This window comes from Mus pahari, chromosome 5, assembly GCF_900095145.1.
Source record: "Mus pahari chromosome 5, PAHARI_EIJ_v1.1, whole genome shotgun sequence".
NCBI classification, from domain to species: domain Eukaryota; kingdom Metazoa; phylum Chordata; class Mammalia; order Rodentia; family Muridae; genus Mus; species Mus pahari.
In genome coordinates, this window is record NC_034594.1 from 159,624,466 (window position 1) to 159,651,894 (window position 27,429).

The 27,429-nt window shown below is 43.4% G+C and overlaps 1 protein-coding gene across 10 annotated transcripts in view; it reads left to right on the forward strand.

Moving 5' to 3' along the window:
* The window catches only part of Esrrg (estrogen related receptor gamma), a 602,152-nt gene that overhangs the window by 45,259 nt on the left and 529,464 nt on the right, over positions 1 to 27,429 (forward strand). The window contains exon 1 of one of the 10 annotated variants that reach the window (XM_029538610.1): positions 10,336 to 10,740. The exons of the other annotated variants lie outside the window; for them this stretch is intronic. The gene's annotated coding sequence lies outside the window, so the exon portion shown is untranslated. Of the gene's footprint in view, positions 1 to 10,335; positions 10,741 to 27,429 lie in introns of those variants that run through there. 10 annotated transcript variants of the gene reach the window in all.

Sequence of the window (27,429 nt, forward strand, 5' to 3'; positions counted from 1 at the left end):
ATTGCTGTTAGGTTCCTTCTTTCAACACCCCTCCCATCCCCCCCTCCTGGTTACAGACTTCAATGCTTGGGAAAGTGGCAAAATAACCCTCGGGCAGAGTTGGGGCACCTGGACTGGGAGGGGATAGTGCCAAGGGGACATGGGGCAGGGGTCGCTGTGGGTGAAGGGGGTGCCCGGGAGTTGGAAGATATTGCCATTGGGCAGTGCCGCCGCTCTGGTGCTGCATGTCCCTCCTGTCCTCTAAGCCTGCGCCTCCTCTCCAGGCTTTCCAATACTGTCACCTTTCCCAGGGAGGAAGTCACTGAAGTTGTCTGGAGGTCACTGGACTAACTATTTCAAACTGCTTATCCTACCTTGCCACCTTTTGATTCTGTCAGAGCTCCTGCAGGATAGAGCCCAGCACACCCCTGCCCCTCCCCACCCCTCCTTGGGTGAGAGGAGACCCAAGGCTCCCCTCCTCTCCTTCCTCTTCCCTTCCAGGGGGGGGGGGACTTCTTTGAGATTCAAATCCTCCTCCTTCCAGAATCTTAACAAACTGTTCTGGAGGGGCCAGGAACCCCCAGCCCACCCCCCAAGTCTCACCACTGAGGGGTGACTATGTGTGTTTATTAATTGTGTTGTTTTGGTTGGACTGATTCTGAGTGGCCAGATAGACCTATGACCTCCTGCTACTTTCGAAAGCCCCTCCCCAGTATTTCAAGATGAGAAGACCCACAGACTCCTGAAGTATGTTGCAGAGCAGCTGAGTGGGTTGGATTAGCTTGGAAGAGAAACTAATTTGTTTCCCACAAGGCCCAAAGACCAAACAGGGGATGGTGTCTGGAAAACACCCATATTCAGAAACACCCAAGTTCGGAAAGAGGGTCTGAAGTGTCTGAGGGAGGATGGCAGGAAACAGACCCAGAAGTGGCTCTAGGCTTGTGTTTGGCTTCTTCGTGTTTTCCTCCTGTCCAGTAGATCGGATGCTGTCCGCCGACTTAGCCATCCTGAGAAACAGTTCTGTCTTTGCGATAAAGAGGGGGAAGTTTGAAGGCCTCTCAGTTCTGAACTTAGGAACAGCAGAGGTGTGGACGCTGACAGAGAGGAAGTGACCTTGAAGGGGATGTTTCCTTGCTTTGACGAAGCAATCAGACTGTGAGGAAGCAGGCCTCCAGGATCTTTCAAACATTGATTTGTCTGCTGTGATCTGCGCCTTTGTTTTTTCTCCTAAAGCAATTCTCATAACTCTTTAAACTTGCATTACGTAGTATTAAATGCGTGTCTATTGTGAACGGTATCATATTGCACATTAAACTGCCCATTGACTGGGGCGGTGAGTGTGGGTAAAAGAAGGCTTGTTCCCCTTAGTAAATCAAAATGGGTTAAGTCTTCTTGTATGATAGGGACTGAAACCTGCTGCTATTCTTTGCTCGACTGAATAGACAAGATCAATTGATTAGTTTTTCATATGTGTGTGTGTGTGTGTGTGTGTGTGTGTGTGTATACAGCTCAATTTATTCTGTGCATTTTTTTCCAGAAATTAAAAGGTTACCAGAGAGTGCCATGTTCCCATCTCCAGCCGAGCACCACTTATTACCACAACAGTATTTCAATATTAAGTGATCTCCAAGGTCTTTCATCTCTCATTTTGAGCTCCAAATTTGACTCAGCATGAGTGTGGCAGAGCAGCAAGATAAGAGCTAACTAAGCTCGCAGACCACCAGGACGCTCGCTCTCAGGAGCTTGTCTCAGGAAAACGGTAGAGGAGTGACCTCCTCACAGGGACCGTGTTCTCAGCTGTACTGAGAATTTTCGGCAAGAGCCTGTCAGAGGTCATGGACTTATGTTTGAGACTGAGTTTGTTTCCAGCTCCTTTTCTATGTATCTTAGGTGGACACTTAAGGTGAAGTGTCTTGACATTTTCTAGCAGCCAAGTCCCTGCGTTCACCTGTCACAGAAAAGGGAATTATCTAGAAGAGTCTTTTTTTGTTTGCAGATGTAGCAAGCAAGTACCTTTATCTATCTATCTATCTATCTATCTATCTATCTATCTATCTATCTATCTATCTACCTCTCTATCTGTTTACTTCCTTTGATGTCTTGATTCTTTTTATGGCCAGTCCACTCATTCTTGAGGAGGTCAATGTGTACCTTTGGAGCTTGCCCGGTGACGTCAGTTTCCATTAGACCTGGATGCTAGAAGGCCATCCTGGTGAAAGGATTTTATGAAACAAAGTAGGAAATTGGTAATTTTTTTGGGCAGGGTGTGTGTGGGGGAATTGTTGGAAAACTGTTGGAATAGAAAGCTTTTGAGGGAAAGCCACATTGATGAAGAAAAACACTGAAGAGGTAGGTACTTTTGAATAATAGATTGGCTATGTAATGGTCAACCACAAGATAAAATTTTTACACAGTATTTTTATGGCTTAAATTGGCTGCAGTGTAAACCAAGCTTACTACTCTATTAAGTCATTATACTCTTCAATTATTTAGCATTTCTGGCCAAGCTATCTTCTGTGGTCTTCTTTGTACACATCAGGACTGATGTGCACGGTAGTAATTGCTTGTTTTTTGTGAGGACTTTGCTTTGGAACAGGGTTTAATTTTAACTTCTCAGGCCAACAAATATTAGAAAGAATCTTCCAAAGGAAAGGGCTGTGATGGAAATAATCCTAGTGCTGTGAAACAGGACATCTACAGCATTGAAATGCCTCATGCAATCTGAGTTATTCACACTAAGGAGTCCTGATAGGACCTGTCTCTCAGGTACCACACATTTTGAAGGAAGGACTATATCTCTATTTAAATGCAGATCTTTGGTTTTCTCCAGGGGGCACTTGGCAAATCTTTCAATCAAAGCACTGGTAGGAGAAAAGCAACTGAAAATTTATCCACAAACAATAGCATCTGTCATTTAGAAATAATAATTACCAAGTGTCACAATATTGTGATTCTTTTTTTTTAAAATCACATAAAATTATTATCCTAAAGTAAAAATAACAGTGTTTTGTTTTGTTATCTGTATGTTTGTTTTGTTTTGTTTTGTTTTATGTGGACAAAAGACATTGTCTCTTAGGACTGTGTTGTCATAAGTCAGGCTTATGTTAGCTTTGCCACCCCAGTGAAGTTCCTGGGCCTTCAGGGAGGATTTAACCCTGTGTCCACAGGCTTCCAACTGAGGGCAGGGTTCTGTAAGAGACCTTTCCTTCCTCCTTTCCTTTTGGTGGTACTGGAGCAGATACCCAGGGAATCCTATGTTCCAGCAAAAACTCCAGTGCTGAGTTGCTCCCCAGCCCAAGGATAGTTCTGCCAAATAGTGACCTTTCAGTTATTTACTTTGATCCCAATTCATCATTGTATTTGGAATCAGTGGGCCAAGGCTATGAAACCCCCTTGGGGGGGAGGGCTCCTTCTTTGAAGGAATCATTGTAAAAGATCTCCCAGACTTGAAATAGATCAGCATACTTTTCTGATGGCTCTGATCCCTTAGATTCAGTGTACCAGGAAAAATCTCCTTTAAAAAGTTGTTGAATGAATATTCGGGATGATATTTGTGCTCCTGATAAAAGTTGTGGGTTTGAGGCTTCGGCTCTTTGGGTCCCTAGACCTGGAAGTTTCTCGTTCTTGGAGGTTAGAGAGCCTTCCGTACTCAACCCTGATTGCAAAGCCTCTGCCTTAGATTGCCTCCTCCATTGTACTGGGTCTAGACCCAGCCTTCCGTCCTCCCTCAGACATGCATACTGTACACAGATATTTATACCCTTTCACTGGATGATACCAGAGGCTGTAGAGGCAGCACCATGGCCTCCCGCACAGTGTTGGGTGTCACTTCTCATATTCCTATGATGAAAAACACTTTGCCCATTAAACGATGGGATGGTCACAGTGACCACAGAAGAAGGGATGGGGTCCTTGAGATGTCCAGGACACTGGAAATTCAACCCAGAGTTGCTTTTTGGGCATGTCTGCTCAGGTAAATAACCTTGGTCAAACTCTGAAAAGGATGCTAAAGCATGACTCGCCGGTTGGTTTGTTTTTTAAAGTTACATTTAAATTATTTTATTTCCTTAGAAAATATTCATGTCTAGCAAAGATTTTTTTTTTTTTTGACTGTTTCAGATAGCAAATCAGAGTGCTAACATTATCTGAAGCAAGGCAAAATGTTTGTATCTCTACTTTCACATATGTTTAAGGGGATGTGTAAGTCGTGTTTCAAAAATATATGCTTCCCACTTAAATTTAATCTCATACTTAAATATTTTCAATTAATAAGGCTTTTGTGATGACCATGGTAATTTATATTTAAAAATACCTATTTTATTAGCACAGTTGTAGACTGTGAAACAAATTTCCATATCTGTGAAATACTAACAAGAAAAATAACTAGCATTTGTCTAGTGAGTGATAGTTTATAACTATACATTCCCTATAGCTTTTCAGAAGATTATTTATTACCCATGCTAAGCAGGCAATCACTTTTTACAAGGTAAACGTTATATGAAAATGGACTCTTTACTCTCCTGTTCTTCTTGTTTACTTCCTTTTCTCCTTAAACCTTTCCTTTTCTTGCTTTCCTTTTCCCCTTAATAATGTAAAACCCCCTCTCAGGGACAGAGCATGTATAATTGCCTAACGTACATATCTCTTGAAAAGGGAGCAGGAACAAGCAGCCCCCACAGCTGGGGAATATATCTTCTGCTCACCAACATTCTTGAGGAAAATGTGAGGTTGCAGAAACCATTTCATGCCCTGTATGTTTTTCAACATAAATCAGGAAGACTGTTAACAAGTTATAGCCCTTCTTAGAGACTGCAGCTCTCTCTCGTGCCGCTGTAAACACAGCCTATATATTTTTCCAAGTTACTGTGTGTGGAGAGAGATCCAAAGTTGTCTGCGTAAATGAGCAGTCCCTTCAGTTATGAGGAGTTCATCTTCTGTTTTGTATGGGCATTTGATTTCCAAAGGTTGCAGAATTAGGACACAGTTCTGATGGTCATTCGGGCCAGTCACCGTTAGAGTCAGAAACTGCTTTTTACAGATAATGTAGATTTGGCAGGATGCTGGTTGTCACAAAAGGTCAACAGCAGTGAAGGGAGGGAGCATTGTCTGTGGCATCTGGTACCAGTTCATCAGAGAACAACGGTGAGCCGTTTGCTCTCTCTCAGCCTCCACTGCACATTCCCCTTGATTATCCTTTCAGTGACTAAGGATACTAACAAGTCAACCAAAAATGGTGGTCCAATTTACTGCTTATCTAGAAACTATTTCTTTATGGAGGACCATATACCATGGCTATAAATGGCATGTGCAGAGTATGTATCAGGGCTCAAGTTCATTAGCTTGGAATAGACACCTCATGGGACTTAGTCATTCAGGGTTGACTGTAGATGTTTTCTTTATCTGTCATACATCAGTTGTTCTAAGTAGACTCTTTCTGCATAAAAGAAAAAAAAACAATACAAAATTGTCTTATGTGCCAGTTTCCTAGGTTGGATCACAACAACTGGTGTGACCCATTAACACACCAGATGTAAGGATAGTTGTTCTATGGTGATACAAGAGATACACATGACAGACAGTATTCTTCACTGTGTACACATGTTCTACACATGGCCAAGCAATGCTCTTCAATGTGTGGACATGGGGTGAGGGGGGTCGAACTTTAAGGCATTGAACATCAATCTACAAGTTGGACGGGCAGATACAAACTCTTGCAGAATGGCTGAAAGGGGTTTTGAGAAATTTCTAGGAATTTTAGAGACAGAAAAATAGAAGCTTTACTTTTTTGAAATAGATAACATTGTTTTGAAGTATTTGGCCTTTGTGAATAGTTGGATGCAGTCTTTGTTGTTGTTGTTGTTGTTGGGTTGTTTTTGTTTTTGTTTTTGTTTTTGTCACTGAAATTCATTAAAAGTAGGACTGAGGGAAATGGAGAGAGAAAAATAGGCCAAGATATAAGATATAAGATATAAGACAGACATAAGACATAAGATATAAGATATAAGATATAAGATAAGATACAAGGCTATTGTAGGTAGAAGAGGTGTGTGTGTGTGTGTGTGTGTGTGTGTGTGTGTGTGTTTGTGTGTGTGTGTGTATGTGTGTCTGTGTGTGTGCATGTATGTGTGTGTGCATATGTGCGTGTGCCCATGCGTGTGTGTCTGTATGCGTGTCTGTGTGTATGTTTGCATATGTGTGTCTATGTGTGTGTGTGCGTGTGTGTGTGTGTGTGTGTGTGTGTGTGTGTGTGTGTGTGTAAAATCACCTGGCCTATTTTTACTGAGCTGTGGGATGTGAAGGAAAATGAAGGCTCATGCATATTGTCTCCTGCCTGTAGTCCTTAGCGCTTGGGAGGTTGACGAAGGAGGGGTTACCTTAAGCACCAGGGCTATAGAGTAATACACTGTCTAAAACAAAGCAAAAAAAAAAAAAAAACCCACAACAATAAAAACAAAACAAAAATATACAAACAAATAAAATCTACCCAAAAAACCAAGAGGAACTAATGCAGACAACCAAGAGGAACTAATGCAGACAACCAAGAGGAACTAATGCAGACAACCAAGAGGAACTAATGCAGACAACTTTTCTGTCTTCCCTTGAAGGGACAACTGTGGAAAGACTTGGAGTTAGGTCTCCAGTGCTTGCTGTAGAACTTCTGCTGGGCCACTCACTAACTTGTGTGATGTGGGTAAATTATTAATTCCCTGAACCTTTGTCATTTGTGAAAATGTGATTAATCAAAGCTTCTCAAGACGGCTGTGAGAGTTAAGTGGGAACGGCTGGGCCAGACTCATCGGACCAGGTCCCTGATCGTTTGGATCTAAGTTGATCGCCAGCCTCATCTGACCAGGTCTCTGATCATTTGGATCTAAGTTGATCTCACTGAGAGCCTCTTCTGTTGGTACTTTTCTTGCTTCCAGGAAGAGAGGGAGGAAGCAGAGTAACACATAGGTGGGTAGCAGCAGAATGCGTGCGGCGAGCACTCCATCGACATGGTGACTGTGATATAGATAGTGCTAATACACCAGCATCTTTAATTACTATCCCCCACCCCACCGAGAAAGCCAATTTTTATCCAAATAAACCATCAAAACCATTGCAGGATAGCAAAAATAGGCCAGATGATTTTACACACACACACACACACACACACACACACACACACACACACACACACCACAGATGCCTCTTCTACCTGCAATATTCAATGATGGTTTTGTTTCAAACCTTACCTGTCATTTGCACCTTTATTGTAGCATTGATATTAATTTGAAATGTATGCATTTTTGTGAAGGCTATAGGAATTGTTTGGTAATAAATACTTTAAAAATGCTTCTATAAATTGCATTTGAAAAACATGTCTTATAAGATTAGAAGTAACGAATGGAAGGTCACTTGACTCCACATGCAGGTGTGGCACACATATCTTTTAGGGGTATTTTATGAATGATTCAGTGATATTAAGCCTAGCCAATTTTGCCATTATAAATGAAATATATATATTCCAAAGCCTGTGTCAAAGGGATAGGTCAGAAATTGTTCAAGAAATGGACTGTTTGTACAGACAGCACTTAAAAAAAACACAGATTCAGAGAATTACATTTGGATTCTATCTGAAACTGGGCATCCTTAGCTGACTAGCTTCCCAGATAATGATGGGCAGAAACCCGCACTTTGTGATCTGTTAAACCTAGACACTCAGTAAAAGTAGAAATCAAAAATGTTGTGAGACCCAATTTGTCCTTGAGAGCCAATTGCTGTTTGCTTTTGTCTAACCCATGAGGTTCTCCGTCCGGGGTAGATGTGTGCTAAACAAGAGAAAACCAAAACCCAGGAAGCTTAATTGTGGGTTTGGCGCCCTGACCGTTGACGGACGTATGATTATTTGCGAGTTGCAGATGAGCTTCTCGCCATCTGCGATGAAAGCTGTCTCTGAAACTGGTCAGTGAATACAATCAGCCCAGCTCAGGTTTCTCTCCCATTTAGCAAAAATGTATTGAACATGCTGTGCCTTTACCATCATGATAGGTCAGTTAGCAATACAGCCTCGTGTTTAAGAGATGGCCTCTGCTTTAAGACATCCATGCTGCCTTTAGGGAAATATACTAATCATTACAGTGACAGCATTGCAGGCTGGAGTCACAGCTCAGGGATGTGAGAACTAGCCCTGTAAACAGCAAACAAACAAAACTTAGTTACAGAACAAGAAAGAATTGTATGGAATATGACCAATTCATGCAGATCCCTTAAGGAATTCTTGGGCTTCCCCGGAGAGCCCCATTGACATCCAGGCCTTAGGCTACTAGCTGTGTCCTATTTAAGATGTGTTTTTTCCACTTATTAGTTGGGTATAGTCTCATCGGGTTCATAAAATAGTCAAATGAGAGGAAGGGACTTTTTTTAGTTTGTTTGTTTGTTTGTTTGTTTGTTTATACTGGAGATGGACTCAGGGCATGATGTAGGCAGGTCACTCACAGTTCTACCAGCAAGCCACCTCTCCAGCCCTGAGAAAGAAGATCTGGACATGCTCTTGAATGGTTCAATACGGGTTGCAGGGATTATGGGACAGGAGGAAGGAAGAATTCACTCTTAGGGGCCTGCGCTTTGAGGGAAGGTCCTGTGTTGTGATTAACTTTGTGCCCACAGTTTCTGGCACAGTGCCTGACTGCGAACAGAGGCTCAGTAAATGTTTATGAATGCGTGAGTGCCTGGCTCTGCGGTCCGTCCCCAACATATGTTAGCCTTTAAATCTTCACAAAAAAAAATCTTGAATGGTGGTGAGATTGCATTGCTTTCATAGATGGAAAAAAAAAAAGGATATTTTGAGCAACTGTTGATCTTGTGTGGTAAAGGGGTAGTGTCAGGATAGAAGTTAAACTGGTCATCAAGCTGACTTCGTTCATGACAGGGCATGACTGGCACACTGGAGTGCATTGCTATTGTTCCTAGACTGCAATGTGGCTGACGTGCAGTAAGAAGACTTTGATAATAGTTCACCATTTTCCCAGGCAAGGTCTGGGCCAGGCTTAGGACAAGGAGGGCAGCAGTGCCCTGGGCTGCTTGCGACATTTCCTTCACATTGCCCCCCGTGAAAGAGGGGTTGTGTTTTCCACCCTGTGAAGTGAGATGCAGTGTTGAAGTGCAGCTTCTCCATTGGCCATCTTGCCTTGTCTTGGAGGCAGGAACAAAGACGGGCCGGGAAGCACGATGGGAGTATGGCGATTCGGATCAGGTTTGCTCTTAGCCCCTGCCTGTCCCCACCAGTGGTCCTGGTCACTCTATGTTCTTTTTACTTTTAACTCCTGGCGGGCCAAACAGATGGCTCGGTGAGTAACAGCTCCTGCCAACAAGCCCGATGACCTGAGTTTGATCCTTGAAACAGGCATGATGGGAGGAGAGAATTGACTTCTGGCCCCTACATACAGGCCCTTCCCCAGTAAATAAATGATAAAGTAAGAACACCTTTCAGTCATAGACGTAGTACAGTCTCGATGATTCGTCTCTTCCATACTAAGATTGATGACTGAGCAAGTGATTCCCGTGCTGGTGGGCAGGGCTCATGGTCTTTGTAGCTTCTCTGTTCCTAGCGCCCTATTGTCTCTAAGGATGGTGAGCTCACTTGGGTTATATTTTGTAGTCACCTCCAGTTCATCTCTACAAGTTATAAAATTTCCAGCTCGGTCAGCACAGTCTAGATTTTGGTCTAGAAGGACCCACTCCTCCCTTTTCTCTTCCTAGTCATCTCATAGGAACTTCACGGGGGTCCCAGACAAAGGGGTAGAGAAAGAAAAACAGAGGGAAGCACACTTTGAAATATTGGATTAAGGATCCGAGGATGTGGCTTTGCCAGTGAAGTGCCATCTGAACAAGCATGAGGACCTGGGTTCTGATTCGCAGCACACTTGACACAAAGCCAGAGTAGCACCACATGGTTGTACTCTCGGTGTTAGGGAGGCAAAGAAGGAGGACCCCAGAGACTAGTGTGGCCAGTCACCTAACCAATCATTGAGCCCAGGTTCAGTGAGAGACCTTGTTTCAAAAACTGCGGTGTAGAGGGATTGAAGAAGGCACTGGACATCTATGTCTGGCCTCTGCATGCATATGTGCAAACAGACATGTAAACACATACACATTCCATAAGCACATATAAACACACACTCAAGAACAAACTGGATTAACTGGGAAAGTTCTGTTAGCCTATTGGACACGGTGGGTGAGGGCAGCTGAGACCGAAGCTTTGTGCAGAGAGCTGTGTGTGTGTCTTGCTCTGGTGCCACGTCCAGTGGGTGCCAGCCTTCGGTTAGCCGGGTCCTGTGCTGAGTCGCAGAGATGAGACCTGGCAGAGGGGAGACGCTTTCCACACTCCTCCCTGACCTGTGCTGGAGTCCGCTGGGGTGAATTGTGTGAAGTTGTCAAAGGTTGCTCTGCTCTCCAGCACTTGGCACAGGCTCCTCTGAAATGTGATACCATTGGTTTTCAGTAAAGGTTCCTTTCTGCAGGGCTGCAAACAGCTCAGCTGCTACCCTGTACACACAGCCCAGGAGCAGAGCAAGCAGAACCTCCCCAGCAGCCTTTTGAACCCGAGACTCTCCCAGATCCCCTCTTCACCCAGGAAGTTTCCTTCTGGGTTGTCAGATTTAGCACCAGACTCCAGTCATCAGATCCGAGCAGAGCAGACTCCCCGCTGCACAGTACAGAGGCTTGCTTAAGACATTTGTCCTTGAAACTGCACCAAACTCTTGGAAGAGCCCAGAACGTGTGAGTATGTATGATTTAGCCAGCAAGGGGACAAGGCAGAGCTGAAATCAACCATTATACAATATCCGATTAGCAGTACAGGAGGGATTTTTCCGACCTTATGTTACATTCAGTTTCAATTCGTTCTGAGGCAACAGATCAATCGTAGCCTCTGATACAGTGACTTTGCAGTAGACGGAGGTTGTAATATCTTAGCTTTAGCTATTTGCCCTTCTCGGTTAGCACATAGATGTGGCTCGTGGGCCAATTATTGTGGGCATTAAACTATACAACTTCTCAATTTTTATTAGGGCCGATAATTGTTGGTCTTGTCCATCTTGAGGAACAAGTTAGCTCTGGGGGGGAATGCTTTTAAAGAATTAACTACATAAATTCCTGGACAATGGAATGAGTTTGTAGTGTGCTTTCTCTCCATAAACTGTACCAGTCTGCAGTTATAATTTACTCATAGCATATTCCTCTGAGGTTCGGTTTTAATTGAATCCTACTCAGTGTTTGTCTGGTGTTTGACGCTCCTGGATGCATCTGTTTAATTTACTTTCCTTGGGTTGTAGTCTGGTTAAACCTGTGTTTTGATTCTAAGGGCTGCCAGTTGAAAGAAATGTTCAGGTCTCTGGGGGAAGGAGGGTAGCGAATTTGCTTGTCGAGGGTGGTCTATTACCTCTGAAAGCTTTCTAGCTACCCAACCTGACCGGCTGTCAGGACCACAAACCAAACACCGCTTGGGCTCTGAGCTGTCTCTCAGCCTACCCACTTTTGGAACTCCAGCCTGTAAAAGCTGGTGCCCTCTTTCTATCAATTTTTAATCTGCAACAATACTTACGTTTATAAGATTAATTTCTCTCAGATTAGCCTGATTGATAGCTGGATTGTGGTTACTTAAGAGCCTGCTCCCTGGAACCCACAGCCCAGATGCATTCCATTTAACTAGTGAATGTAAAACTGGGTAACCATGGAGTCAGCCACCACCAACTGGCTGTGCAGTGGCTTGTTGTAAACAATACAAATGAGCCAGGAAAGCAGGGGCAACCAGACATGAAATGATTTTAATAGAAATTACGGTAAAAGGTCATGTGATTCGGGATCCGCTTATGCTCAGTTTTAAAGGGAAAGTCTATCTTTTCTCCACCCCCCCCCCCCCGTTGCCTAATTCTAACCCACTAGAGTAAGTATCTCCTTGAACTTGACAGGCCCTCCTCTGGGCTTCCACAGAGAGAGGTGGCCTGTGTGTTGTGGGGAAAGCATGGGGACTTGTGGGATTCCAGTGGTAAGTACTTTAGTTTAGAAACAAAACACAATAAAGCTGAGTAATTTTTTTTTTTTTTAATGGATGACCGTGCTTCCTGCACGTTGCAGCTCCTCTAGACGATGTGACGAGATCACAGGTCACCCCATGTCCCTTTTAAGTGGTACATCTTTCTCCGCTTCTTCCTGTTCTCTGGATTAATCTGTAACCTTGGTCTTTCTGAAAAAAATGTTATTTGCTCTCCAATCAGCTTTTGTAGGATAATAATGAACACATCAGAAGCTTGGGGGAAGGAGGAGTCCTGAGTCTAGTCTCAGGTTTTTTTGTTTGTTTTGTTTGTTTGTTTGTTTGCTCTCTTAATGCATCCAGACCCTTTCTGGATACTGAACGGGCCAGGTCTCGTGATGACATCTGCACTTCTCCGGGAGTGATGGTGGTGACTGTGTGTGGAAATGATGGTCTTTCTAAAATTGCTTTCAACTTCAAACAGCAACAACCACTACTGAGCAAATGGTGTCTGTGTTAGGTACTCACTCATGGTTAGTGTGGTAAACTGGGTCCAGCTGTGCTTATAAGTAGCAACAAGGAGAGGAGTCTGGGCCACAGCTTAGAGGGGCTGAGGGCCTCAGCTTTGCCCTTGTCGGGATTTGGAGGTGGACCTTGTCGCACACAGCGTGGTGGACCAAGGCTGCTCTCATCTTCTGGATACTTTATGCTAAGGACTCCCAGGCATATTTGTCTTAGCGTGAAAGAGAGCTTGAATAGGTGTTTTGGGCTAGGCTTCTGTTTCCTCCTATGTTGTGTAAACAATCACATAATATGGGAACGAAAGGAAATCGTGGGCTTTCTTCTGCCTCTTTTTGATATATAGATTCTTCTGACTAGCTACGTAGTTGAACACCCTCTGAGGTCGTGCTGAGTTGTATAGACCGCAGGTGTATCTTTTCCTATTCGTATCATCATGGTAGAACCAATCAGCCCAAGGAAATCGTGTGTTGGAGCTTAAGGAGAGCTAAAGGTAGGGGCCTCGTCCATCTCCTCTCAAGATATTATCAAGTTATTATCAAGATATTATCAAGCAAACTGTTCAGACCAGAAGCGTTCCATGTTAACACTTACAAGTTATGAGTGGTGGCTGTTTTTAAAATTAGAGTTTGAAAGATGCTAGGGTGGTATTTAGGCTGGCAAATTCTTCAGAATGTCCCGGCTGAGGATGTGGGTTAGGGTTTGCTTGGTACTTTAAGACAAACTGTGCTTATTAAAACATGATGAATCTCAGGTAATTAATATGCGTCGGGGAGGGGAATTTCAAGCACACGTTGAGAATATCTTGTCAGAGAGAGGTTTGGGCAATTGCACTAGACATCCAGTTCCTAATGTTTCCTCACCTTGGTTGCTGAAGCTGAAGAGCACAGTTGGAACTGTCACTCGTGGCTGCTTAGAAGGAGTTTCGTTCTTTGGAGAAGTGTGTGGAGCCCCCTGCTTTTGGCTGAACAAGCTTAAGATTTTGCGTGAGCCTGCTTTATCTGTCTGACCTTTGTATTCTTATTGCAAGACAGAGGGCACTAAAGCAAGCCGGGGGGTGGTGAGAGAGAAAGAGTATCGCGTAGAAAACGGTCAGGGCTCTGTGGCACAGTATGTGCTCAATAAACTACTGCCAGCTTCATTGCTTATTTTTGATTTTAAAAAATGCATAGTTAAGTAGAGTCCTGCTGTGTGCTGGGCAGGGACAGACAGAATTCACATCTCAACCTGCACCGGGGCAGCTGCACATCTCCTGGGCGTGGGAGATGGCAAGTCAGTACATTGTATTGTGCAGTATGGTGCACAACATTTTATTCAAAGCCTGAAATAGTATTTTCCATGTCCTTTCATTTTCCTGCAAAATTATTCAGAAAGGCCAATTAAGTATTTTTTTTAAAAAAAAAACATATATTATTGCAGATTAAGACTTCTGATAGTGTAGGTGTTGAGACCCAGCTGTATAGAATCTCCTGTTAGTGTTGAGGTCAAAAGGACATTTCCACCTGAGACATTGAATTACATGTGTGACGTTTGCTAGAGTTGAGGGCACACACACAGAGTCATAAAAAATAAAGCTTAGGAAGAGATAATTACCCTAAGTGTAAGAGTTTCACTCCCCAGATGGCCAGCGAGGTTGTCACTTGTATTAAAAACCAGTAGTAGCATAAGTCTGTCCACATAGAGTTCACACCATCATGGGGACCTTGCTTGACTCTGTTTTGCTCTCTTTTGACCTTTGACCTTGTGGCATAAAGGTCACATTCCTGCGATCCCCTTGCCTTGCCCTTTCCAGGTCTTGCTCCTTCCATTTTTACTTCCCCTTTCTTTCCCCCCTCTGTGTCCCCTCTGTGTCCCCTCTGTGTCCCCTCTGCTACATTGCGTTTCCTTTTTCTGCATGAATCAGAGAGCTTGGGAAGAGAGGGACAGGAGACCCGAAGCCTTTTGATGCCAGCTCTGCTTTTATAAACGGAAACTTTTAGAGGAGTCAGAGAGATCTGTTTTTCTTTCTCCTACTATTGAACAGGAGAGCCACATCTGAAGTGACCTGCAGACTCCAGGGAAGCCTTGCTCGGGAACTATTTGTTGATTCATTGATTAAACACCGTGGAGAGAGGGGCCATCAAGCACGGAGATCCCCTCAGTAGTGAAGGCTTTGAAACCCCACACAGCAGTGTGTGGTGGGATGGCTTCCTCGTGACCTTCCAACGACTAATCTCCTTTAAGAACTGAATCAAAGCAGTTAAGGGATTTTGTCAGATGGATTTTGTCTACAGTTGGGTTTTTGGCAGTTTCATGTAGAAAGTAATACATTCTCCATGAAAATATGAATTTCTCCTTTTCTCCCCCCTAAGAAAGGAATGAAAACAGATTGCCAGCAGCAATCTCTAGAGAGGAGGCTTGTTTACCCATGACACTGTTTGGGCAGGGACAGCTGCGAGGTGGATGTCTTTCTCACACTTCTCAGCCAGCCCTTTCCTTGACTACCCTTGCCTGATGGTCCTGCCTCTAAGTAAAGCCAGCCCGCTGAACCCGTTCTAGGATCTTTTCTGGTTAAAATGGAGGATGATAGCAATCCATAATCTACTTTTCCAGAAATCACAAAGCATGCAAAGCTGGAGCCGAAAGTGCTTCATTTGCTTCAATACACAGGTTGTTCGGGGTTACAAAACCCGAGAGCAGAGCGTGAAGCCAGGATAGAAGTTCAGAGGTCTCATTCCTTCTCTGCACTCTTCTAAGAGTAAATGCCTTCCTTACAGTGTGAAAGGGCACAGAAAGAGAAAGCTTATGCACGGGATTAAAAACCATCCAGTCTAGAAAAAGGTGGGCTATCTCAAAGTGACTACAGGAAAGAATTATGGAAGCCTGGGTCAAGTTGTAAAGCTATACTGCACCTTGTGTCCTTGAGAAGGACATTTAACCAGTCAGGGCTGTGATATCTTCTGCTGAGAAGCTGAGATAGGGGCGTCTCTAATGCCTACATAGTAGGTTTGTTATGAGTATTAAGCAGGATTACCTTATGTTAAATGCTTTACCTGGCATGAAAGGTAGCAGCTAATTTTAATCGTCCATCTTTTCCCCATTGAAACTGATGGTGGAGCTGTGTATGGTAGAAATATAAGCATAAGATTGTAAACGTGCATCTAGAGTGTGGGAGGGTCAATGGATTTCAACATTTCCTTGTATTATAGCGCAAATGGGGAACACTTTTTGAGTTGCTGGTGTCTTGGCACATTCATGAAACTGTTTCATATATGAAACTGGTTTTTAGTTTGAATATAGTAGTGGCTTTTCTTTATTGTGCCCTTTAAATACTCACTGAGCCACACACTGTGTATGGTGATGGTGGTAATGGTGTTGATGATAAAAATATTGGTGTTGGTGGGTGATTCCTAGGGCTCTAAGATCTCACAACTTTAGCTTGGGTGTCTTGGTTTCTTCTTCATACAAGGGAAGAAATCAGAATGTTGGTAAATAAGAGCAGGTTGAGTCCTCTAAACAGGAGGGACATGATCAGCAGACGCCAGGACTTTACTGTAGATAATTAGTCTTGAAGGTGTCATCCTACATGATCTTCAGGACCTCGGAGGATACTTCGTAACACAGTCCTGGAACCAGACTCCATGTGAAGGTTCTGGGATAACTTAGATGATCAACTGAACCACTTTGTTTCTTTTGTTATCCCGGGAATCAGAATGCCAGCTGCTTCTTAGGACTGTGGTGAGGACTGTGTTAGTGACTGGAGAGTCTAAGAAAAGTGTCTGACTTGCAGTAAGTGCTCCGTGCATATTAGCAACAATTAGATGGTTCTTTTGTTTTTGTTTTTAAACACTGGTAGAACAGTATCTTACCTTGTGATTCTCCTTCCAATTTCCCATTCTTCAGACTATTCACAATGTTATAAATATATGAAACCAGTTTTTAGTCCGGATATAATAGTGGCTCTTCTTTATTGTGCCATTTAAATACCCACTGTGCCATGTACTGTGTGTGGTATCTAATTGTGCCAATTCTCTCATTATTCTTGCATGGTATATACTTTTATCCCCATCTTATAAATAAGATCAGGGAGCCTCCTAGAGGTGTTGGAACTTGCCCATATCTCCAGCTAATGGGCAACAGGGCCAGGCTTGGATTTATTGCCTTCCCTGTGCACTGTATGCACTCTGCCCTATTCATCTGGACACAGTTTGTAGGACTTTGTTCAGAAAAAGTAGAAAAGTAGATTATTCTGTAATGAAAGATGAGAAATGAGAGGGAGATGGAGGGAGAGACTGAGGAAGAAATAGATAGATACATAGATAGAGAGACAGACAGATACATAGATGGATAGGGGCTCATTTTGCAACTAGACAGTCCTTTCAGAAGGGGAAAGTGGGGAATCTTAGGTCATTCTCACTTTAACCAATTTTTAGCATAATTTAGTTAGAAGCAGAACAATTGATGACTTTGAACCTTGCATCATGACCATTTAACTTTTAGGTCTGGAACATTCTTCTATTATTATGCTTGAAGTGTTTCATGCAAACTTAATGGTAGACACAAAACAGGAAGAAATCCAGGTGCATCAGTATTTGTCAGATAAAACAACCGTCTTCACATCCTTAAGGTACTAACCCTGGTGGGGGAGGGGAGGAGAGCCGAATGTCCTGTTATGCTCTTGATGCTTAGGCACAGATTAGGTTAATATTCATAGAGAAAACTATGCATTTGTATAGTCTGATACTTCTCACTTAAAGAAATATTCCCCAGCCCCTTTAAATTAATCAGAAAAGATCTTCTGAGCGACACAAGCCTCATTTTCTTCCCAACGGTCCACATTAGGCAACTGAGTCACGTGGCTAGCTATGCAGGCAGGAAAGCCACTCTCTAGAATCTGATTCCCAGACAAAACCGCTTCTCTCATCTATGTGGTGTGATTCCTTTGTAAGGAATGGAGACACGTGACAGAGGAGACTCACACACCTAGGTGTGCAGTGAGGGTCTTGCTGAAGTAAGATGGAGCCCTCATATACAGGTTTGCTGCAACCTGCAAGCTGACAAGTCCACGGCTGAGTCTTTGAGGAGTGATGGAGGGCTACGGTATCTATTGTTTTCTAGAACAAAGGCTGGGTGCTGGACAGAGCACTGTGCCATCTTGGGCCATAGCCTCCTGGGGACCACCGGGTGCCATGGCATCCTCCCCAGATGGCCACCCGTGGCTCTTGTGATGAGGGACTGGCACTCTGTCTGTGGAGCAGATGGGATTTTCTTGCAAGTGGTACTTCCTGCTCTGCAAGCTCATTTTGAAGACGTAGGTTGCAGTAAGTGCAGGGGGCCAAAACCAATCATGTGCCAAACCTTTGTGTCAGAAATGAAATACGATCCAAGGTAGACTAGAGAGAGGGAATTTCAAGATCCTCGAAATTCCCAAGGTCATTGTCAAGGTCAGACTACTTATGACAGTTTGAGTATTCCAGAACTCAGGCCATCAGTCAGGGAACTCACAGCTCTTCTTGGGGGGAAATCCAGGAGCTCCCACTCCCACTTTCAGTGTTTTTACTTGCTAGAGATGGAGAGAAGGGATGAAGAAGGGAGGAAGCCAGGACTTTGCCTTTCCCTTCCCAAGGTCACAGAGCCATACAACTGTCCTTGTAAAGCATTCAGTGTGTGCTCTATGACTCAACTCTTGCCTTCACACTGCTTCAAGTAAAATATATGCGAACCGACTCTCTGTTGCTCTAAATATAAGTATTTCTTCTAATAATATATGGTATTTGTGTTGTGAATGTTTTGAAATCTCAAATTATCATTTTCCTTTTACAGCTGAGTTAGTTTTACATGATGAAGCGGCTTGTTCAGAACAAGCTTGTTTAAAAAAATAAAATAAAACAATACTAGAAACTGGGTCTCGAAAATCTAGATCTGGCTTGATCCCATCTTAGAGAATCCTCAACCTGAAAGAGGCTCGATAAAAGGTGAGACTGAAGATCTGAGTATGAAGAAGCCCAAGAAGCAGGCAAGGGCCCCAGAGAATTGTGGGAAGAAAACATTTGCAAGGTCGCTGTGTATTGAGTATGGGAGCCAAGACTGCAGGATAGCCCCCAGTCACACTTTCTCCTCCATGGCAAAGAAACTTCAGGGGCCGGAGAGATGGGTCAGAGATTTAGAGTGTTTGCTGCTTGGACTGGAGTTCTGTTTCCTGTATCCACATCACGGGTTCACACAGGCTTGTAACTCTAGCTCCAGGGACCCTGACACCTTCCTCTGACCTCCTTAGGTACCTGTGATCACATGCACAAACCTACACACACACACACACACACACACACACACACACACACACACCACACACCACACCACACCCACACCCACACCCACACATACCACACACACCACACACACCACACCCACACCACACACACACACACACACACACACACACACATACACACACACACACGTATCCACAAAACTGAGACTAAAATGAGCCTTAACATGAAAGAAAAGTCAGTGTAGTGTAGGAGGAGAGAAAAGCAAGGGAAGGGGACAGGGAGGGGAACAAGAGAGGGTCAGTGCCCCGTGAACAATTTCCCATGATGCTGATCTCTTCTGTCAGTTCCTAGTATCGTTCTATTTCTGGGGTCACATAGCAGAGCAGAGACATACTCTATTCTTACATGGACTCAAGCCACTCAAAGCAAGAGGAATGGCTTTGCGCTTATCAGTTTGAGTCCTGTCTTATCTAGTTCTGGACCCCACCTGGTTTCCCATGAAATCGAGGCCCCATCAGTGACATCATCTCGAAGAACCAAGGAAGTGTTAGATGGTTCAACTGTCCTTAATCTAATACCTTTAATTTAAAAAAAGTCACTGGAAGCTTCCTTGGTTAAAATATGGGCGCCTTTTTATTATTTGTTTTGTTTTGGAATGTAGCTTTATTAGTCACATGGCTGTTTGAAGGTGAGAGGAACGTGTGCTTTCTCTCCCGTGAGCTTTGACGGCTATCGAGTAAATAACATCCAAGTACAGCTGTGTGTGTTTTAGGATGGATTTCTTGACCCAGGTTAATGCTAAGACCATGACAAAGAAATTATGTCTTTTGATAATGGCTCTGAAATCTTCCAGTTGATCTACCATAGTCAGCATTCGACTACATATTCCCGGTAGAAAGTCTACGCCAGCTATCGGAAGGCTTCAAAAGGTCTGCGTGTTACTGGCAGATGGAACAAACTGGTGTCATGTGAATGTCAACTTAGTACCTTTGAGCCATCATTAACCAGTAGTACTATCACAAAAATATTGGCACATCATCTTTAGAATGTCAAACCATGACTTAGGATGAACAAGGCAAATATATTTAGTTAAGGGATGCATGCTTAGGAGCAAAGTGGGTGTTTGGTCACCTCAGAATTGTTTATATGCTATGGCTTTGCTGTGTGTTTCTCTTCACCATGTTGCTAAGTAACCTAATTTTAGGATAGTTTCACTTTAATAATCCTAAATATTAAGGGGAGAGCATGGTGTGCCCCTGTTTGGTTCGTTACATGGGTACAGTACACAGCAAAGGTAACAGATTGGAGATCAATTCTTATGTATCTCAGAGTTCCAAGCTTTTGAGGCTGCATTATGGAAACTTTGTAATTATTGTGGGTAATCTTGCAGAAAATTAAATGTTGAGTTTGCATATATGGAGAACTTTGGACTGTTTTGCTCACCGTAGCTTGTTAGAGCTAAACATCTCATTGACCCTGCCAGGCTGCGGGGTTCACTTACTGCTAGTAAAATGCTATTTGTGGTGTGAGTCAAGTCTGTTACAGGGTGAGCGAGCATCTGATGCCTGAGGCGTGATTTACAGACCTTACGTGTTCGCTCCAAAATGAATTCTGACCAATACTTCTGGAGATAATTTCCCTGCAAGGGACACTTGACAATATCTTGGCAATTTGGATTAAAATGGTTGCATAGAAGGTTTTGTTGGTATCCAGCGAGAGGAGTCCCATGAGTTCTTAAAACATGCAATGAATAGGAGCACCCTGCAACAGCAGGTACCCCAAAGAGTTAGAACTGATAATGTCAAGACCAAGAGGACTTGCTGCTTTAAACACACGAGGTTTTTTTTAAAAAAGCCACTAGGGATGGGCAACTAGAGTAACTTCGGGTCTGTAAGATGGTTGGCACTTCTATTATGACTTCTCCCCATGGGTCGTAGGAGAGACACGGGAAAATCTACAACTGCAAACAAGCCACACACTCACTCTGCAGGTGTTGAGAACACAGTAAGCGTTTCATGGCTAACAGAACCTCCGACTACAGCAGTCACAATTTAAATGGCTTCAAATTCCAGAGAACTTACTGAACACACCAGACACTTTTCAAAGTCTTTGTGCTTGTGTCGATTCATCTAAACCTCAGAGCGGCTTCACAGTGGAGGTACAACGGCTGTACCCTCCAATCCTGGAGCCTGCAGGACTGTAATGAGCTCCTGGCAGGAAGCACAAGGAACAGGGTCTTGATGGCAGAGTATCTGGAAATAGGGAAGGTTTGTTTCTCTAAATGCCCTGGTTGCTCAAGCCTTTATTCTATGGAGCTATTATTGCAGGAGCTTCTCTCTGGGACATAAGGGTTCCTGTCATAAAGGAGGCTTGTGTTTGCTTCTAGAGGAAGGAGAGAGAAAGCTTATGTAACACTGCATAGTCCAGTTCTACAGAGGACCCCATGTCTGTTTGTCTTCCCTTCTCCTATGGTCATTATTGACTGTACTAGTGTTTAGATTGTATGTAAGTGACACAGAGAGAGTATCCTTTGCAGCCCAGCCTTTTAAACATGAGCTATCCCTTCCCACCTGTGACTGTCCCCTTTAAGCTGGCTGTGTCTTCAACCTTATTCTGAGTTTGCAGAAGTGAATGGTGGTTTCCTCTTAAGATATCATCATAAGGATTAGGTGAAGCTCACTTAGGTTTGAAATAAAAATAAAATAAAATTTTTCTAAGCAGGCCTCTTGGGATTTTCTTTGAGTATACATTTAACAATGGGATTTCCTCCTGGAAATGCCACACGGGGAGTCATATTTCCAGTGGAGATTTTGGCTAGAAGCTTTTAGGAGCTGGGATCTGTTGCTTTTACACCTACCAGGGGATTGGGAATATAGAGAATTAGTTTTGTCATGGCTTCGTATTTTACCTTGGCCAAACCGGTCTTTTTGTATTAAACCTAAGTTGCCATCAAACCCCGGAAGGGACAACATCACAAATCACTAGACATAGATCAGCATTCTGAGCAATGGAATTTATGGGACACTAATGGATACCCTGGGTGATTTATCTTTGTAGTAGCTGTTCAGGCACCTCCGACTTTTTCTTAATATAAAAGGACTTCTTGAAGAACAGTGAGTCCCCAGACCTAGTACCTGAGATGAAGGAAATAGAATTCCCATACCAGTTTTCATGGCAGGATGAAGGGCTAGGGGAAGAGTTCACCCGGTAAAGAGTCAGTCTTACAAGCATGAGAACCCAAGTTAACTTACCAGGACCTACATAGAAAAGCCCAGTGTGGTAGCCTGCACTTGTGGTCTCAGTCCTGGGAAGATCCCTGAGAATCAGCTAGCCCTAGCTGACAGATGAGCTACTGGTTAAAGTGTTCATCTTTCAAAAAACAAGGTGGATAATTCCTGAGAAATGAGACATAAGTATGACTTCTGGCTAACACAGACATGTGCACACATGAACATGTATACATATAACATGAATACATGAGGGGAGAGAGAGAGAGAGAGAGAGAGAGAGAGAGAGAGCACAAGAGCTCAGGACTGATGTTGTGAGGCTTATGGGAGTATATGAGCAAGTGTGGCATGGGGTAAACCTGAGAGTTACCTAGAAAAGCCCATGTCTGGTGGTTAAATGGTTAGCCACCATTTGTTTATTACCTGAAGGTGTCTCTGAATGTAAAGGCTGCTGCCCCTGGATGAAGTGGCTTGACATTGTTCAGCCTTAGTTCCTATGGCTATCTGTGACTTATGTTTTGAAGGCTGCATGACGTAAATTCCACAAAGAAGGGAAAAGGTACAGTGCTTGCTTCTGGGGTCACATGCAGGGGCTCCTGGACTTCTGAGACATTTGGCTTATACATCCCCATCTATAAAACATGCCCGAGGACTACAAATACAGGATTTGTTAAAATGCAGGACCCACAGAGGGGTTCAGCAGGTAAAGTGCTTGCTGTGCACACATAGAGACCTGAGTTTGGATCCCCAGCACATAACAGAGCCAGGTGTGGCAGTGCATATCTGGGGCCTCAGTGTTGGGGACAGGCTGAGACAAGTAGATCCCAGTGGATTACTGACCAGCCATTCTAGCCCAAAGGGCAAACTTTAGGTTCAGTGAGAGTCTGCCCCTTCATAAAGGAAGATGTCCAGTTATGACCCCTGGCCTCCACATACATGCTTACTTATCCCTTCCCACACGTACATACACAGCACACACAAATATGAAGTGCGGAAAAAGCCAAGACTGGGCCATAGCCAGTATCTCATCACTTTGGAAAGAGCTCCAACACTTTGGGCATTTATGCACTCCAAAGTTTGAGGACGCTCTTGCACCTCGTGGTGCTCTTTTTCGGCAGCAGTAGAGCTGAGTCTAGAGACTCTTAACTCCCCTTCTGGAAGGTTCTTCTGACCCTACTGGAGTCTGAATCTGAGACTGTTAGCTTGCTATCCCTGTTTCTAAGTGGTGTATTTTTTTTTTTCTTTTTATGGTGGGCCCCACGTGGTTGGGCAACGTAAATAATGTGATAATGAGGAGAGACTAAAGGTCACAGGATTGTTAACATGTGTGAGGAGATCGGAGGCTTAGCCTAGCAGGCGAGGGAAAGGCTAGTACACCAACTGTAGGCACACTTCAAAGCGTGGAGCTGGTTTGCTGCGCTAACTTAATTATCTGTGCTATTGATATCTTTGAAGAACATATCTATACCGTGGATACGGTTACTTCGCAGCAGGAGATAGCAGAAGGTGGCTTGCTCCCTTGCCAACTTCCTAAAATGCTTTTCAGAGTCATGTGGGTTGCATAGTCCTCTCTTGGATTAAATATAAAAATAACCCCGTACAGCATATCCACACTCTTTCCCCTGTCTGCTGAAGCAGCAATCTCCTACGCTTTTTCTAGAACCCATTAAAGAGGGAAGAGGAGAGGAGGGGGTAACAGTATCCCCAAACCCCAGAGCCCCAAACCAGATACTCTTTCTCCCAGGACCGATCTCACAGAGGGATCTCAACAGAGGGAGAAATCAGGCAGTGGTGTCCGTGCCCACCGCTGCTCCCTTTTGATTACAGGTTGATGAAGTGGCATGAACTTTATCCTTATTTTTATTGTTCTTCCTTTTCTTTCTGGCTGCGTTAGATTTATTGACATCTCTACCAGAAACCTGCAAGGAAAAGAAATACAACCCAAACCAGGTGATGTTTTCATTTCTAGGCCATAAAAGTGTTTGATGTTAAGAAACCCTTGAAGCTATACACCGAAGGGAGGGGTTTGTCTTCACCCAGTTTTTGCTGATCTAAACCAGTCTTGTCCCTGTTTGCGATGCTGGCTACAAAGGGTTTCCAGCGGGCTTCCATTTCTGAAGCTGGCCTTTGGTTTCAGCTGGAGAACTGAAACCACATGCCTTGTCATGTTATTGCCCTAGTGTAAGGAGTACACTAGGTTCTGTGTAAGGTTCTGGGTGTCCTTTCTGACATCGTATGGGCATGGTTTTGGAGCATCTGATTCTCCTTTTTCTGTGTGTATGTACAGTATGGGTATGTATGTCTTTGTACCTGTGTACATGTATATATGGACCTATGCATATGTGTGTACATGTTATACATGTATGTTTATGTGTGTACCTATGTACCTGTCTGTGTAAGTACCTGTGTATATGGCTCTCTGTGTGTGTGTGTGTGTGTGTGTGTGTGTGTGTGTGTGTGTGTGCATGCATGTGTATACAGGTGTAACAACCTCAGGTTGCCATCCATCTTGGTTTTTGAGATAGTCTCTCACTGGCCTGGGATTTACCAGATATGCTAGACTAAATGGTCCACGAACCCCAAGGGATCATCCCCTCTCTACCTCTCCAGCAGTAGGATGAGGGACATGCTCTACCTGGCTTCTTTTAACTTAGGTCTGGGGGAAATCAAACTCAGGGCCTTCTGCTTTCAGGGCATGCACTGTTCCCACTGAGCTGTGCTCCGGCCCAGACTTATCTCATGGGAGGCCAATCTAAAGTGTAAAGAAGCAGAATTATCCAGGCCCCTCACAACACACAAAGTGAATACAGAGCCCTGTTCTTTAACACCAAAATGTGGCCGGCAGTTGGGAATCTTGGCTGTTTAATAGGCAGAGCCTGGGCTTTGGGGAAAGAATTTTCGTCTTTCTCATTCTTGGAAAATTTCTCCCACCGTGAGTATGGCGCAGCCTTTGAAACACGGTCATTTTCATGATAAGAATGCTGTAGAGAACAGTCAGAGTGTCACGCCAAACCAGCTGCAGCATCTCGTGTGACATTCTAAATATTAATACAAATAGAGTTAATTCACACACCAGGGGTGTCGCCGGAATCCATTCTAAGATGGTGCTTCACTTCGCTCTGAGATTTCTCTGTGACTGCCCATGTTGAAAATGTTTACTAAACAAAGCCATGCTGGGCCACCACCTTCCATCTATACCCTCCTTGCATCACATTCCTTAATGAACACTTGGTTCTAAGTGGAAACACACGTAGGTTAAAGGTCGATGGCTGCTTCCGTATCTGCCCGCCGGTGAGGTCGTGAGGGGAGGTAGTCCTGGTATCTCAACAAATCAAACCCCAGTGTGGGGAGGTGAGAACAACATACCTTTTTTTCCGTAGACAATTTGTGTGTTTCTGGGCTCATTAAAAATGCCAGTTTTAAAAATTCCCTTCCATTGTTAAATTCTTGAAGGAGGGGCTTTCTCCACGGGGCCATGTCTGGGCTTCGTCTGTGACCGTGTAGATGCTAGCTAGAGAGAGGGAGTGTGCTCAGCCTCTGAGTCACCCCGAGCTTTGCCTTCCTATTTCTGCACAGTAAATTTAATAAAGAAACTATCTTGGAGTAATAATTCCTACAAGCCCTGGGCATTCCTTTGAGGGGAGAAGAGGACTGACCTTTTCCTGTTTTTAATAAAACCTCTGTGAATTTGGGGTTGCCTTTGCTACAGTCTGATGCAACTCTTTATTCCGTATATTCAGGGCAAGTGAGCTCTTTATTCCTCTGGTTTGGAAGCAGCCTTATAGGAGGTAATACTTGTGAGGGTTACATTCCCTCAGGTCTAATCTACATGTGTTTAGCTTTCTAGACGACGTGTGGCATCTCCTTTTGAGAGCGTCGGCCTGCTTATTTATTTGTGATTTAGGACCCCACTTATTTCTCAGAGAACTGAGAGATGGTATTCTTATGAATGGGGGTTGAATTCTTCCTTGGTGATTGGCAGGCTATTTTATCCTGACTGTGAACGGGCAATTTGAAAGCTTCGATTTTGTCTTTGTCTTAAGCAGGACCTTTTTTTTTTTTTTTAATACATTATTAACTCTGGAAAATCCCACTCATTATACTGATAGATAATTTAGAATAGGGGAACTATGGTGAGGGAGAACAAATGTGAAAGATGTTTTGTAACTGTTCTTTTTGGCCACTAAAGATATCAAGCACACCGGTTAAAAGAGCCATGCATGAAAGCTTGAAGTATTCTGAGACAGAATAATGGGGGTAAAACAATCATGTCTAAGGATTATCTTACCCATAACCACAAACAGGTGCCTCTAAGTTTGTTTTGACTGCTCTGAAATGAGACATCTGCACTCCAAGACATTTGTCCCCTGTGTCTATCTGCCCACCTCTTGCGTAGTGCTGTCTTGATTCAAAGTTCATTCTCACCTTTGGATCCCAGCATGTGTCTTAAGAAATGAGTCCATTTAGACACTTGGAAAGACAACATCTTAGGATATGTGAGATGTCGCCCTACCCATAGGTTTCCAAGAGACTCTAAGCAACAGTTGGGGAGCCTTAGCCATGAGCAACGTACTGGCCTGCGTCTCTGTCTCATAACCCCACAGTGTCATATCCTTGCTATATTTTATATCCTTTTGATAAATTTCTTCCAGTTTAATGATAAAATATGAGACCCTAGTAAAGGTGGGGGCACTCAGGAAGAAACGGGTTGAAAATAAAATCCCCCAGTGAATCTATATGGTCTTCTATGTTAAATAAAACTTTACAAAGACATGTTTTTAAATCTAGATTTCACATATGAGAGAAAGACAGCATTACTATCTTCCCGTGTCTGACTTATTTTGCTTAATATGATGATCTTCAGTTATGTCCATTTTTTGCAAATGACAGAAATTTATACTTTGTTACTGACGAACAATACTTATATGTGTATTTATATGCACACAAAACATACACACATAAATATATATACATATGTGTGCATATATATATACACACATATGTACATATATACACAAATATGTACACACACACACACACACATATATATATATATATATATATATATATATATATATATATATAGAGAGAGAGAGAGAGAGAGAGAGAGTTAGATAAATATACACAGTACTTTAATTTCAAACCATTAGTTGTTGGATATCTAGCCTGATTTTGTAACTTGGTCATTATATATAGTGCTGCAATGGGTGTTTGTCTTAATTAAGGTTTTACTGATGTGAACAGACACCATGAACAAGGTAACTCTTATAAGGACAACATTTAATTGGGGCTGGATTGCAGGTTCAGAGATTCAGTCCATTATCATCAAGGTGGGAACATGGCAGCATCCAGACAGGCATGGTGCAGGAGGAACTGAGAGTTCTACATCTTCTAATGACTTCTAGGCAGCTAGGGTGAGAGTCTTAATCCCACGCCCACA